The sequence below is a fragment of the Vespula pensylvanica genome, chromosome 7 (assembly GCF_014466175.1).
Source record: "Vespula pensylvanica isolate Volc-1 chromosome 7, ASM1446617v1, whole genome shotgun sequence".
Classification (NCBI taxonomy): domain Eukaryota; kingdom Metazoa; phylum Arthropoda; class Insecta; order Hymenoptera; family Vespidae; genus Vespula; species Vespula pensylvanica.
Genome location: NC_057691.1, coordinates 1,965,708 through 1,982,304, shown reverse-complemented (window position 1 = coordinate 1,982,304; position 16,597 = coordinate 1,965,708). Strand labels below are relative to the sequence as shown.

The 16,597-nt window shown below is 37.2% G+C and overlaps 1 protein-coding gene across 3 annotated transcripts in view; it reads right to left on the bottom strand.

The window, feature by feature from the left end:
• LOC122630746 overlaps positions 1-16,597 on the bottom strand; it is a 252,288-nt gene that overhangs the window by 113,577 nt on the left and 122,114 nt on the right. The gene's annotated exons all lie outside the window — the stretch shown is intronic.

The following is a 16,597-nucleotide window of genomic DNA, read 5'->3' as shown; positions in this document are numbered from 1 at the left end:
GCGTCATTACGTATTTGTTCTCTACTCCCGTCGTGCAGCCGAAACTCGAGGACGTCTCCATAAGTAAATTAACTCGATACATCCACGTAATTACGATTAATTATGCATTCTACCGTACTTAACTAGCTTCGCGAGTCGGACCATCAGCCGATATAATTATCCGTACTACTCGATTTATAATAAAATAAAGATATCGCTTACCAATAGGAGAGGAACCGTAAGAGAAATTAATGAATCTCGATAGACGCTTAGAAACGTGATCGAGAATTATCATCGTTTGTAGGAAAATTATCGTCAAAGAATTATCGATAAATTATAATTAATTTCTTGTATATCTTATATAAAGGAAGTAGAAAAAGTCCTATCTTCGAACGATCAAGGATTAAATGTTATAATAATGTCGTAGTGGTACGTTCTAGTTTCATTATCATTCATCTTATACTTTTTGTATCGTTGATACGTCTAAGATTACGATTAAAAGATTATCTAATATAATTTTTCAAATCAGTCGGATTAATGAAGTGTACACTTTCGCGTGCTGATTTTCGATTATAATTATTAAATACATCAAGACACAGTTCGTTTATCAAGAAGAAATTATTTTTTATTGATAATGTCAATATACGCATTATATATATATATATATATATATATATATATATATATATATATATATATCTGTGTATTTACGTAAGGTAAATCTGAACCATGTTAATCCGAATTAATTTACCAGGAGCAAACCAGGCTTCGTGATCTTTGATTTTATCGATTGAAGAGAGTATCGGCAAGTAATAGAGGCGTGCACTGAGCGATTTAACTGGGAAGCTTTCGCGGACTTAACAGAGTAGCACGGGAATAATCGATGAGGGTATTAACCGTGTATAAGACGTGCGAGATAATTCGAGTCTCGTATGCGGTAACTCGAGACGAGAGGGAGAGACAGAGATAGAGACAGAGAGACAGAGAGAGAAGGAAAGAGAGAGAGATAGAGAGAGAGAGAGAGAGAGAGAGAGAGAGAGAGGGAGAGAGGAGTATAGATGGCAAACATCGAGTGGATGCTGGAACGTAGGGAGAGAGTGAAAGTGAAGTGCCAACGTTGCTCGACGAGGGACAGAGAGACATGTTCGATATGTTGGTGTGCGTAATAGTACGTCGTTACGAACGCGTGTGTAAATGTAGTCACGCTTGGCGAGAGAAAGAGAAGAGAAGAGAAGAGAAGAGAAAGAGAAGCAAAGAGAAGAGGAGAGCAAAGCATAGAGAGAGAGAGAGAGAGAGAGAGAGAGAGAGAGAGAGACGAAAGCTCCTGCTCATAACGCGACCCCGTATCGGTTGATCCAATTTGACTCCCTCTGACATGGCGTACATCGAAGCTACGTACATACATACGTGCGATAATACCTAACCCTAATGCCCAGCCCAGCTACTACTACAACCACCATCAGCTGGCATCGCCATCAGTGTCCCTTCCCAACATACATACACACACACACACCCATACACAGCTAGGACTGACCCATCCCATAGGCTAAAATTTCACTGTCATCGCTATACCTCGGATTACTATTCGTTAAAATTAACTCCATAGCGACTTTTCCATTCCCTTTTATGACACCCTCGTAACACATTACACGTGCTTTTTCTTAAATTAAATATCAACCCCTTCTACGCCATGCCCCTTTCCACTCACACCACTTTAATACTTTTCGACGAGTCATCGAAGCGCAAATTAACTACTTACTCACTTGCTTCCAATTTTCCCGACAAATGACAACGACGATGATCGTTAGAAAACGGTCGATCGATCCTTCATCTACTCGACACGGATAACGCGATGTAAAAATATATGACAGAGAGACGTCTGATCTGACCAAATGAAATATATATCCATATACTTATCCATATAAGTATCTATGTATCTATATACGTCGACAATATTAATATAGGATTGAAAAGATCAGTTCACCTTTACGTTCGAGGGAATATCGTAAGGATGGTTGGACTATTCGCATGGCAATGGAGCGTGACGAATAAGAGACGGGAATCGCAGGGATGGGGGTGAGTTGGAGGGAGAATGAAAGAGAGAGAGAGAGAGAGGAATCGGGGTTGAGTTGGGTGGTTGGGTTTGGAGGACGTACAAATGATATCAATATGTATCCATTAAGACCTTTTCCCTCTTGACTTCCTCCTCTCTCTCTTCTTCGTTCTTGAATCTCACACCGTCCGTCTCTTTCTATCTTTTACGAGATAATGTTTAGGGGGTTCGCGGTTGCCAAGCGACCGTCGATTCCGCATCGACGAACCCGTGGTAAGGTACGACGGAAACGATCGCGATCGAACAGACAAAACGAACCCTCTCTTTCCAACTACTTTTCTCTTACTACTTATTCATGTTATTTCCCTTTCACATCCCACTTCACGTTTCTTGTTTTTTTTTTCTTTTTTCTTTTATTTTTTCCGTTTCGTTTCTTTCCTTTTTTTTCCCTTCCCAACCAACCGACGGATCATCCAACGCACGTTTGCTGTCCTACCTCGTGACCTTGAACCTAATCCTCTTTTTCTCATTTTTTTTCTCTCTTTCTTTCTTTCTTTCTTTCTTTCTTTCTTTTCTCCTTCGAAAGCCTCTCGTCCATCTTCGTCCGAGTTTCATCAAATATCCCTCTCGATCAAACTTGTTTTTTCATATACGATGTTTTTCATATACGATGTGTGTGACACGTGCGTTCTATATAAGTAAATATATTCTTCTATGAGTCGTGAAAACTTCGATCGATATTTTTCACGAATCTTTTTATTTTTTCTTTTTTTAAAGAAAATAAAAAAAAAAAAAAGAATGCCAGAAAGAAAGAAAAAAGAAAAAAGGAAAACGAACAACGATCTTCGAAAGAGAAAAAAATCGAAGAAGAAAAAGAAGAAGAAGAAGAAGAAGAAGAACGAGAAACAATAATACGAGAGAAAGTAAGTAAGTAAGTACATAAGTAAGTAAGTAGTTGTTTCGCGAATCACGCGAAAGATTCCTATATTTTTCCCGAGCTTTTAGTCGAATTGCTTTTACCAACTGATTACGTAATCCGATAACACCGAACGCGCGAGTATCCACGCGTTTCATACGATAGCAGAATTCTCTCGAGGATTCAACGGACTTTCATCACTCTCCCACTCTTCCACCCTCCCTATCTCTCTCTCTCCCTCTCTTTTTTCACTCACTCGCTCACTCACTTTCTCCCATCCATCTATCTCTCTTTCGCACTTAATACTCTACGTTTGATCGAAGAAAAACGAGTTCGCTGATCGTTCCATATGCGGTCACGTTTTATCGCAAAGGAATTCCAAGCGAGTTCGATTCGATTCGATTCGAGAAAGACAGGGAAAGAGAAAAAGAAAGAGAGAGAGAGAGAGAGAGAGAGAGAGAGAGAGAGAGAGAGAGAGAAAGAGAGAAGACGCGAAAAGTTCTTTCCGATGGCTTTTATTATTAGCTCTTTTTCTTCGCTATTCGGTGAAGAGTCCACCGACCGACCAACCAACCAACCAACCAACCAACCAACCAACCAACCAAGCAAGCAAGCAAGCACCAACCAATTCACCCTCTACCATCCCCTTCCCTGCTACCTCTCTACCGTTAGGTACGTTTGGAAAGAAAGTAACGAGTATTATTCTTCGTCGAACTTTAATTTGTCTTTCCCTGTTTAAGTAACGTTACTTATTTCTTTTGATCGTCCGAAAGAAAAGTAAAGGTATCCCTTGCGATCGAACCTCTTTCTTTCTTTCTTTATTTCTTTTCTTGTCTTTCGTTTCTTCCTTCCTTTACCAGTCTTCCATCCCTCGTTTCTTTATATTCTTTACTCTTCTCTCTTCGTCTCGTTCTCTCCTCTTTTATTTGCTACCTTATCTCATTTCTAAAGCTTTCTTTCCTACCACCAACATTTGATATCCTTTACACATCTATATATATATATATATATATATATATATATATATATATATGTATATATGTATGTATATCCACCTACATAAAATATCTTTGAAACGAGAGATGAAAGGCCGACGAAACAAAACACACGATTCCTTTGGAAGATAAGTTTCCAATTACTCCGAGGTAAGAGAAAATCGAGCAGGATATAAACGGCACGTAGTAGTACCTACCGTTTGCAAGAAAAGTCGATTAACGCGAGAGTACAATTGTAAAGAAAATTTAGTCGATCGATCGTAGCTCGTTAGCCGTCCCTCTTTCTTTCTCTCTCTCTCTCTCTCTCTCTCATTCTTTCCTTCCTTCCTTCCTTCCTTCCTTCCTTCCTTCCTTTTTTCTTTTTTTCTTTCTCACTTTCTCATTCTCTCTCTTTCTTCCTCCCCCTCGTACTTGGACGTTTAACGCAAACATGCTCGTTCGTATAAAAAGAAAAATCTAATCGCGTATCGCGTTACGAGTTTCCTGCCAACAACTCGTACTCGGATGTTAGATCTTTGGTTAAGCCGGACTAACGTAAGCATGATAATATAACAACGCGTGTCGCTACCTCGAAATAAGGAGAGCTGGAAAATTGTCAGAGTTTGCGTTTCGTGGACTCTCGTGGCGTGATTATTAATTTAACAAGGGGCTCGATAATCCATACGGACCAGCGTACGTTGTTCGCCGTGTGGTCATTATCCATACATACATAAATACACGTATACGTAAATACGTGCATACGTGCATACGTACGTACGTCGTACGTGTATCCTATACGTATATGTATATAAACGCAAACATGTGTACGCACATGACAAGTGTATGCGAATCGATCGAGCCACTCGCAAACGTACAACGGCTGCGATTACTCGACCGTTATATTAGCTGGACTGTCCTGATAGATTACTCGACAAACCGCGTGGCCGACCCTTTCAAGATTTAATAGTGATTTATGAGTCTTCCTCTCTACTATCGTATCCCCCGTGTAACACCCCTTTCCAATGTCTTTCTCTCTTTTTTTTCTTCTTCCTATTTCTTCTCCTTCTCTTTCGTTTCTTTTCCGATAGAGAACCATAACGTTCTTCTTCGACCGTCCAAAAATAATTCCTATCTTTTTCTTTCGAAATCGTACGAATAGAGATCCTCGAGCGAAAAGCTTTGAATAGAACAAAATTAAAAAGAAATAAAAAAAGAAAATAAAAAATAAGAAAACAAAAACAAGGAAAGAAGAGAAAGAAAGATCAACGAGGAAGAATGATGAATATAAAAACAAAGATAAAGAAATAAGCTATCAGGATGAATAACCTAAGCTACGTTTTAGTCGTGTATCCTTCTTCTTCTAAAACTTTGATCGTTAATCAATCTCCCATCTCCTATCCCCCATCCCCCATCCCCCAACCCCTATCCCTCTCAACCTTTTCGCTTTAAGTATTCGATATCACACGGAGAAAGGATAGACAATAACGTAATAAAAAGAATAACTAAAACATTGAGTATTACGGTTCGATTTCAATACCCATATAATTTCACGTTCGATCGATTTGATCCGGGCGTTAGATATTAAGAGTCGTTTAGTAAGATTGATAAAAAAAAAAGAAAAAAAAAGGAAAGAAAGAAGGAAAGAAAGAGAGAAAAAAAAAGAAAAGAAATCGGAAGGATAAAGATAAGTATAGTCGAGAAAAATGGTTCGAGTGTAAAGGGTTAATACGACGACGACGACGACGACGACGAAACGCTTGCACGATTTTTAATCTTTATCTCGTCTTGGCTCTCATAGTTTTTTTCTTTTTTCCTTTCTTTATATATATATATATATATATATATATATATATATATATATGTATGTATGTATATATGTATAAAACGTTCCAGAGCTTCGTGCTCTGACGACGATGCAGACGACGATGCAGACGACGACGACGACGACGACGACGACGACGACGACGACGTAGCAAGAAATAAAAGATGCAGAAAAGTAAATGCTGAGAAAGAGAGAGAGAGAGAGAGAGAGAGAGAGAGAGAGAGAGAGAGAGAGAGAGAGAGAGAGAAAGAGTAAGGAAGAAGGACTCAAGAAAGAGGAAAGGATGGAGAAGGAAGGAGCACTCGGGAAACTAAGGCGTAAGCAAACTCCTCGGAAGAGTTTTCTCCGAACAAAGGAGATCACGTCTCCTTCCATCGTGTCTCATTCTAACGTTCCGCGTTCCGCGATCTTTTTCGAAAAAGCTGCGTTTCTCTGCGTTCGGGAACGAAGGGAGACGTAAGTCTCTTTGACGTCCGACGAGCTAGCTATGTAGTTCGCTAGTGCACGTTTGAACGAGCAGTGGAGAGAGCACTAGAGAGATAGAGACACACACAGAGAGAGAGAGAGAGAGAGAGAAATAGCATGGGTGTTGCAGCATCCGTCGCTTGATATATATCCGTTGTACCTTAACCGAGCGGAACACGTTTGAGGCTCCAGTATCCAAGGGCGAAGGATGGCCGTTGAGCCCCCTGTCTGCTACGTGTATACGTGTGTCTGCGTTGTATCCATGTATCAGTGTGTTCTTTGTGTCTGTGTGCACCGAATCCTCGCACCACTCCTCCTCTACCTCATGAATATTTAAACTGGATATTAAAGGCGCAAAATCACCGCACAACCGGCAGACCCCTGCCCCCTTTACTTCCCTTCCTCTTGTTACCCCCTTTTCTCCACCTCTCCACCTTCCATCCACCCCGTTTACCCTTCCACCACCACCCCAACTCACAACCTGCCACCCTCCTCTACCTCTCTTTCCTATCCTGAACCTTCTCTCTTCGGCCGCCGTCGCATCGAATTTCGAGAGAGTACCGAGTAATCGATCTCGAAGGTCCTCGAATCACGACGCCGAACCTCGTCGAGGGCGTCTCGAGGAGGATGAAAAAATTTCCGCGAACTCCGGACATTCCGGTGATTCCGTCGTAGTTACTTCATTCCGAGGAGTTTCGTTCCATCGGTGATATAAAATCGATCGATCGATCGATCGATCGATGGATAAATCGAAGAAACTAAAGACATCTGATTACATCGGGAAATATATTATTATTATTATTATTATTATTATTTTGGGGACTGCGTGGGTGACAACTTTTTTTTATGTCGAATTAAAAGGGAAAGAAAAAAGAATGAAAGGAATTAAAAAAAGAAAGGCTCTCTCTCTCTCTCTCTCTCTCTCTCTCTTTCTGTCCGTCTATCTGTCTTTCTATTTCCTTTTTTTTTATTTGTTAGTATCTTTTAGCTGTCCCGAAACGAAAACGTTCCTTCTTTCTCGGATTTTCATTCGTACCCTTTCGTTCTCATTATAGAAGGGAAAATTTGGGAAAATAAGGTCAAGAGAGAGTCCCTAAAACCAATTTTCCAAGCTCACTTGGTATAATTTCTCGGGAGCGCGCGCGTGTCTTCCTCATTCTCATCGTCGATGTAGAACAAACAAGTTTTCTAATGCGCTAAACTTGGAGAGAATAGAGAATATCTATCTATCTCTCTCTCTCTCTCTCTCTCTCTCTCTCTCTCTCTCTCTCTCTGTCTCTAGTTTTCATCGTACTTGCATACGTACGTATGTAGGTAGGTACATAGTCATGTAAATGTACTCTCTCTCTCTCTCTCTCTCTCTCTCTCTCTCTCTCTCTCTCTCTCTCTCTCTCTCTCTCTCTCTCTCTCTCTCTCTCTCTCAGTGTCGAGAAACTTTCTTCCTACACGCTGGCTGGTGTCACGAGCAGACTTCAACCCTTATATTTTCAAACGCCCGTGTACGGTGATAATTATTCTATACGAGACATTCCGGCCGGATATTCAAGCGTCCTAGCTATGTATGTTGTACGTGGAAAGAGAAGAGAAGAGAAGAGATGAAAAGAGAAGAGAAGAGAAGAGAAGAGAAGAGAAGAGAAGAGAAGAGAAGAGAAGAGAAGAGAAGAGAAAAGAGAAGATTGTAAAGAAGCAAAGCGAAGCGTTTCTTCTGCCGGTTACGTTTAAAAAGCAAACGTGCGGCCTCGTTCAAAGCCTTTTCTTTCTCGTTCTTTATCTTTTTATTACGCCCTTATATTTTTTTCTTCCCTTTTTCAAATAAAAAAATAAAGAAAAAATATATATATATAAATAAAGAAGGAAAAAGACAAGAGTAGAGAGACAGAGAAATTTTTTTCCACAAAATAATTTATCTCGAGTGACCGTATTCAATGTTCGATCGAAGATTTACACAGTGAAGAAGAAGAAAGAGATGATAGAAATGGCGACAAAGATAGAAATGCTTCGTTCATTAATTAATAATATCGATGTTCGAAAGAAAAAGAAGAAAAAAAAAGAAAGAACGAAGAAATAAAAGGAGAGAAAGTTTTCATTAGTTTCTCTCACTCGGGAGTTAAACAAATGCCGTGTGAGAGAAATAATAGAATATTTTTTTCCCCACTAAGCTTCGCCTAAGTCGGCGGACTTAAAAAAGCATTCAAAAGGGTTCTACCGTCACGAAGGTCCTTCTTGCAGTTACCACTAGCACCACCACCATTACCATCACCATTGCCATTGCCATCGCCATCGCCATCGCCATCGCCATCGTCGTAGCCATCGCTACCGCCACCACCACCATCATCGCTATCACCATCGTCATCGCTACTTTTAACAAACGTTCTCCTGTCGTACTCGTAGTTTGGGTAAAAGTTGAAACGCGTTGTGATATATTTTTTTTGTGATTTATTTTTCGTCCTCCGAAGACACAGAGAACACATTACTCTCCGAAAAAGCTTCGAAATCTATCAAGCTAGGTCTCTTTGGAGAACGAAAGTATAGAAGAAGAAGAAGAAGAAGAAGAAGAAGAAGAAGAGAGAGAGAGAGAATGCGGTTTATCCACGAATTCACTGGAAATAATAGCATTGCTTCGCGATATACGTCGCGGATAACATTAACGACGCGTGCATCTTCCCAAGGGGTAAAAGAGGGTCAAAAGAACAGAACAGAATAGAACACAGAACGAAAAAGAAAAGAAAAGAGAAGAAAAGAAAAGAGAAGAGAAGAGAAGAGAAGAAAAGAAAGTGAAAAAGAAAGGAAAAGAAAAGAAAAGAGAAAAAGAAAGAAAGAAAAGGAGAAAAACGAGAGACTCGTAAAGAATGACGGAAAGAAAGAAGAAAATGCTCGTGGAAACGTTTCATAGCCATAGGACTATGAGAAAAAAGTAACGTTAAAGTCGTACGAATCATCGTCTTTTCGTAGTTTCGAAACAAGTCTCGTTATGACGTCACTCCGACGCTTATAACGTCTTCTTCCGCAAACTGCCAACTCGACGTCGTCTTATTATTGCTCCGCGAAACTAGAAACAATGCCTCTTCTTTTTCTTGCGAGAACACTTCGCCTATTTACCCTTCACCCTTCGACCTCTTACCGAAAATAAGTGAACTTCGCTAGCAATGGGAACTTTATTTTATGAGGAGTACTTGTAATACAATAAATATATACTATATACTATATATATATATTCTTTTTATAATAAAAAATTTATATATATATATATATAAATTTTAAATGCATGTACATATGGATTAAATGTCCAATGATCATTTGCTTTTACAGTTAAATACGTTTCACGCATAATGCGGAATTATTTATCAATAATGCAAGCCCCTATATGTAGCGGGAGGATTAAATTATAAATTCTCCGCCGTGATTAATTGCTAATGAACTTTGCGCGTGACGATGTTTAATAATGCAAATGCGATCGTGAGAGTTGCTCGGGGCTCTAGCCGTAAACCGAATCTTTTTGTTTTTTTTTTTTCCTTTTTGTTCGACGAGAAATTCGAGTAATCGTCAGATAGAATCGAATTATATATATGTACATGCATATATATATATATACACACGTATACACATGTTATATATATATATATATATATATATATATATATAACACACACACACACACATATGGAGTAGAAAGAGAGAAAGAGATTGCAAATTGAAGTAAGTAATATTAACCAATGACGACGGCCATCTTTAATACCCTCTAGTAAACTATTCTTTAGGAACACTCATGAGCTGGTTAATCCAAAGTCATCTGCAAGAAAAAAATGGATGTGTTTTCTCTCTTTCTCTCTCGGTAGTAGGCTGATAAGCCAACGTCTGGCCATTACTATCTTTCACCTGGCAATATTTCAAGGCTCGAGCGAGAGTAACGAATTCGGCTCTTTGTCGGCGAAACGCGGCTAACGTCGCATCGGATTTCGCCGGCGGCCGATTAGAAAAGCGCTGGCTGGCTGGCTGACTGGCTGGCTGGCTGGCTGGTGTACCACCACCACAAAAAGTAAAAAAGAAAAAAAAATAGAAAAAAAAAAGAACGAATACATATGCGTGTGTTGTACCTTCTGTTTTTGATCGGCTCTTGTCATCGGTTTTGTTCGTGTTAATTTTTCTCTGAGAGTATATATATATATATATATATATATATATATATATATAAACTTGGAGCTTTCCGATTTGTTCCAATCTATCTCAAACGAATGAAATCTTTTTAAAGATTTCATTCGTTTCATTTCGTTCCTTTGATTTCTTCGTTTAATTAATTTCATCGACGGAGTAAATTTATTTTCCATTAATTTATCGTTTATTAATTATTTATCTGCTAATAACAACTAAGCGATCGCGTTTAAACGTTGCGGGTGAATAAAAGCTGAACGAATTTACGTTTAAATATAACTTCAAGAAAGCAAGCAATTAAGTTAAGAAAATCATATGAATAAGTAATTAATGCGTCAAAGATCTTCCAAGATAAAAGGAGAGAAAAGGGATGAAGAGAATAACGAAAGTCTTTCGACGAGTCAACGTGAAAGTATATACGTATATCGAAGGAACTTATATTTTCGACGTAATAAGTCCTCGAATAGTTTCGTCAAACTTTTCTCAAGACTCTTTTGATAATATGACAAACATCTTTTCAAGGATAGAGATGGCTCGGCAAAATGGAAACTTTTAATTGCTCGTAAAAAAAAATGAACGAGATATATACTTAGTCACGTATTTGAAATAATCTACGACGATTCGTCAGTTAACTAACGTTTTGCGAGATCACGAAAGTAAGCAAGCGAGAGTTTAGAAAGAAAAAGAAAAAGGAAAAAAAAAAAAACGATAAATAAACAAAAATGAAAGGAAAAAGAAAAATGAAAAGGTATGAAGGAAAAAAACAAAATCAAGCAACGATCTGCAGCAACTCGTTTCTTATTTTCAGTTTAATCGTGGATATTACGAAAACTATACGAAACATTTTCTCATCGATCCTACATTTCCTTCCTATATTTTTTCTTTTTCTTTTTCTATTTTTAAAGAAGAAAATAATATCCTTAGTTTTCGATGAAGAATAAAGAATAGAAACACAAGAAAAAAGGAGTAAAAAGAAAAAAAGAGAATAGAAGAAAGAAAGAGAGAGAGAGAGAGAGAGAGAGAGAGACAGAGAGAAAGAGAGAAGAAATAGCCATAAAAAAATTTTGGGAAAAATGAAAGAAAAATTTTTCGCGAGTCACGGCAAAAATGAAGTATGCGGCAAAGCGTTTTCACATTTGAAGGGTCTTTGAGAGAAAGGATTTCGTAAAAATTCGAAAGAGCATGCGTATATACACACACGTACACATTCTCGTACTCTCTCTCTCTCTCTCTCTCTCTCTCTCTCTCTCTGTTTCTCTCTGCAGGTGAAAAATAACAAAAAAAGAAAAAGAAAAAAAAAAGAAAAAAAATGGGAAAACAAAACGGAAAAAAAATTATTAATTTTTTGTCTTGACATCATCCGCTTCGTGCTCTCTTCTGTTTTACATTCTCTTTTCCTCTTCCGGGCTTTTACGCTGAAATCCAGCGCGTTATGGCAATGCGTTACCATCGCACGATTCTCTTTACTTCTCCTTTTACCATTTCTTCCTCTCTCTCTCTCTCTCTCTCTCTCTCTCTCTCTCTATCTCTTTTTTCTTTTTTTCTCTCTCTGTCTCTCTCTCTCTCTCTCTCTCTTTCTCTCTCTCATTTTCGTTTGAACTAGCAAACACGAGCACCGAGAGTTCTACGATCTACAGAGGGTTCTACTAAACATGAAAACAAACTCGATATCTTTTAACTCGAGAAATGTTATTGAAATATTCTATTTCGTTCTTTCTTTCTTTCTTTCTTTCTTTCATTCTTTCTTTCTTGTTTCCTTCTTTTTCCTTTTTTTAACTTCATCGTACGAAAAAGCTTTTCATAACATATAAATCAATATAAATTTATTCTACGAATGTATTAGTTTCGTTTAACAAAATTAAAATTATTTCTTAAAGTTCTTCTTTGAGTGAACTTACACACACGCGCTCATGATACGTACAGTTCTTTTACATTAAAAAAAAAAAAAAAAAAAAAAAAAAAAGAAGCAAATCCTTTGTAAATTATAAAATTTATAATAAAATATTATAAATTTGTCATTAATAAATTAGATAATATCGTAAGAGAGGGAGAGAGAGAGAGAGAGAGAGAGAGAGAGAGAGAGAGAGAGAGAGAGAGACAGAAATGAGATGAAAACGAGACCTTGAACGAAAAAAAGAAAGAAGAAACGGAGAGAAGAAAAATGGAGAGAAGGAAAAGAAAAGCAAAAGAAAAGTAGTGGATGTATAAAGGACGATTATCTTTATCAATGGATCTACCGATGATGAGCTGATTTTACGTTCGAAAGGAGGATGAAGAACGAAATCTTCTCCCGCGAATAAATATTATCCGAACGATCCGATTTCTTGAACGAGAGAAAAATAAAGAGAGAAAGAGTGAGAAAAAGAAAGATGAAGGAAGAGAGAGAGAGAGAGAGAGAAAGAGAGAGAGAGAGAGTGGAGAATAACGAGAGAATCTTGCTGATACTTCTCCTTCGTTGGAGAAACTCGCGAATAATATTTTCTCCAATTTCATTCCTGCTTATGGAATTTCCGCTGTTTCGAGGAATATCTATCTGTTCGTGCGAAAAGTCTTGTAAGAAAATAACCTGATCTCAATCCCCATGTAAAATAACACGGTACAATACGTAAGAATGATAGAAATTGGTAAAATTTTTTCCGTTTTTTTCTTTTTTTTTAATATATATATATGAAGAATTTATAAGAATTATAAGAAATTTATAAGAAAAATCGAGCGACAAAATGTAACGTTGTGATAATTGAAATCGTATGGATATTAGATTTTAAATGATTTTACAAAACAGAACATTGCTAAATAATGAAATTTGTTTCATGGAAACTTAACTTAATAGAGAATTAAGATAGTTTGACCGATTCGATCCGTCTCTGATTCTCTCTCTCTCTTTTTCTCTCTCTCTCTCTCGCACGACTTACAATTATACCGTCAATTATTCCCACGAGACGTGAATCACGAACGTGAATTACGCTATCGTAGGATTACGACTGGTTCGAAAGAAGATTGCTTCTTGCGATGTCAACACTTTCACGATTCAATCGTGACAGGATTAAAATCGATTTAATATTTTCAGTAGTGAAAATAGCAAAACGTTAAACAGCTGTTGTTTACGTAGATAACGATACACTTTCATCGTCGATCAATGAAAAATTCAATGCTGAACAATTCACTCTTTTTCGTCAAAAAGCAAAAAAAAAAAAAAAAGGAAGAAAAGAAAAAGAAAAAAATAAACTTGTGAAAAAGAAAAGAAAAGAAGAGTTAAAAAAAAAAAGAAACTAATGGGAGAGCACATCTCAACATGATTCACGTCTTGCGATTAACGTTACATTGGACCGACTGTCTGCTCTCATCATTGTCATTGTACTACTTCGATCGTTATATTTTTAAGACCGATCCATTTAAAAATGGCCGTCGGCCAGCCAAGTACCATTACGATATCGAAACTTTAATCGTTTAGCTCTGAAGCAATCTAACGACAAGATAAATAATAGAACGACCAACGCGTTTGCGCATTGTAATTCTAATTTTTTTTTCTTCTTTTTATCTTTATTAAATAACAAGTTTAACACGAGGCGAAACAACTACGACGAAATAATTTTTTCTTTTTTCTTTCTACTTGAAAAAAAGGAAAGAAAGAAAGAGAAAGAAAACGAGAAAGAAAGAACTATCTTGATCGTACTTCTCTTCTTGCTCTCTCTCTCTCTCTCTCTCTCTCTCTCTCTCTCTCTCTCTCTCTCTCTCTCTCTCGATTTTTGCCAACAATTCTCCTCTCGTCGAAGTTCCCGATACTTAAAGTCGTGCCTCGTCGGGTATGCAACGCTGTTTCATCCCCTCCATGGAGTTCTCAGTAACCCCTTTCGGCGAGTACATTATGCAATGAGAGTACTTGTAGCGCAAAAGGGTACTTTCAAACAAGGCAAAAGTAGTGAGAAAGAAAGGTAGAGAGAAAGAGAGAAAGAGAAAGAGAGAGAGAGAGAGAGAGAGAGAGAGAAAGAGAAAGAGAAAGAAAAAAGAAAGAAAGAAAGAAAGAAAGAAAAAAAAAAGAAAGAAAGAAAGGTGGCTTTGTATATAAAAATATTTCTTATTCTAACATTTCCTAAGATCGAGTAAACGAAATGTAAATACAATTACTTTAAACGTTAAGTTCGAAATATTTTAATGGAAATGAAACTTAATGGGGAAAAAGCCGATACAAAGAGAATTGAAATTGTTTATTGAAATTTATCGGTATTACGAATAAATTCTAATGATCGTTGCTGCCTGTAATATTGAAATTACATAGGACACGCATAATAATGTACCTATATATATATATACTATACATATAGCTATATATACATACATATTATACATACATACATACATACATACATATATATATATATATATATATATATATATATACATGTATAAATATAGAAATGTAGAGACGTAGTCGCAAATACGTGTGCATACTTGGTGCTCTTGAGCAACGGGAAACTTGTTCAAGTCCCGAGTAAGCGGTGCATCTCTATAGTTCTCGTAGAACTCGTCCGTCTCGAATTAACCTCTCTCAATTAAGACAATGGTCCCCCGTTTCTCTGGACATCCACTCCTTCGTACTACGAAGCACTATTTCTCTCTCTCTCTCTCTCACTCTCTCACTCTCACACTCTCACACTCCCACTCACACATTCTCTCTCTCTCTCTCTTTCTCTCAAGGGATTCATTCTCCAAACCGAGATGATGATTATCGGCCACAAAATTCAACGAACTAGTCGATGGATGCTGCTCTCATTCGAAAGAAAATTTTCTCCATTCTATCGAAGGCTCGTTAAAAGTTATTTTACAATCGAAAGATATTTCCCAATCGATTTCGGAACGATTATTACGAGTCAATGAATTAGTTGACCTCTCGATCGACTATCGGAAGGATTAAACTGCACGGTCGGTAATTAAAAGTTTATTTCACATCGAAGGGAAAACTTACGACGACTAACTATTACGATATTCGAACCATTTATTACGATTACGATTTAAAATTAAATGAGTTTTCCGTTTTACAAATAATATTATATATATATATATATATATATATATATATAAAAGAACATTAATTTTTTATAAATTTAACATGCAATGAAATCAAATTACTCGGAGAATAATTACGATCCAGTGTTAGTTAACCTCTCTCGGATTATTCAATCTAGAACAGAGTAGACTTATATACATATAACTGACTATAATGTTTGCCCTGAAAATTACGAATTAATTACATAAACTGTCCTGACATTCTAGAACTTATGACGGTTGATAGTTCACCCAAGGACTGGCTCTTAGGAAATTCCACAAGATCTCTGCAGATAATTAATATTATCGCAAACAATAGCAATCAGACCAGATTCCTTCGCTCGTCTATTTGACTTTTCTTTTCTTTTCTTTTCTTCTCTCTTCCTTCTTTGTTTTTCACTTTCTTTTAAGAACATCGCCGAAAATTGCGTTACACGAGTGAACCCTGTAATTCCGTATTATCGTAAATAATTTAATTCCTTTTTCCGTCGTTTCTTTTATTAATATTTTCCCGTCTTATCTAATTAACTTTAGACAAAGATTGTAACCCGTATAACATATATTATTATTATCTATTATTATGCACGCTCGTACGTATGTATATACGTACGTATGTACGTATGTATCATTATTATTATCATTGTTATTATTATAATAATGTATCACCGGTTAAAGTCGTACTTCAAAGGGTCGTGGCCCTTTCAAAGGATTAATACGGAGTAGGTACGTGTCTATGGAACAGGACTTTGCGCTTATATACCATTTCCGGTGGATGCACCTCGCGTCACAAATCCGCGTAAGCTCGGTCTTGAACATTTTGGGAAGTAGTCTAGTATACTAAAGATACCACCACCAGCAAGTGGCCGGAAGATGTTAGGGGAATAGTGAGCTTGCGATACATTAACGATTCTCTAGGATATTCTAAAACTAGTTACGTGCTTACACGGCCAAACGTTGGACTAAACGGAACGCGCAATCGCAAATACAGAGAATAATATAAACCGGTACGACCGTTGGATTCAAAGGGATTCATCTACCTACTAGAAATGATAAACGTCTTTATACTTCCTACCTTTTAATATAATTAAATACTAATTTTAATGGACGAATCATCGAGCGGTATTCTTCACCGGCTGTCTTTCATTTAATCGATTAAAATTTTGCTCCACCGAGTGAACTTGCTTCTTCAATTTTTT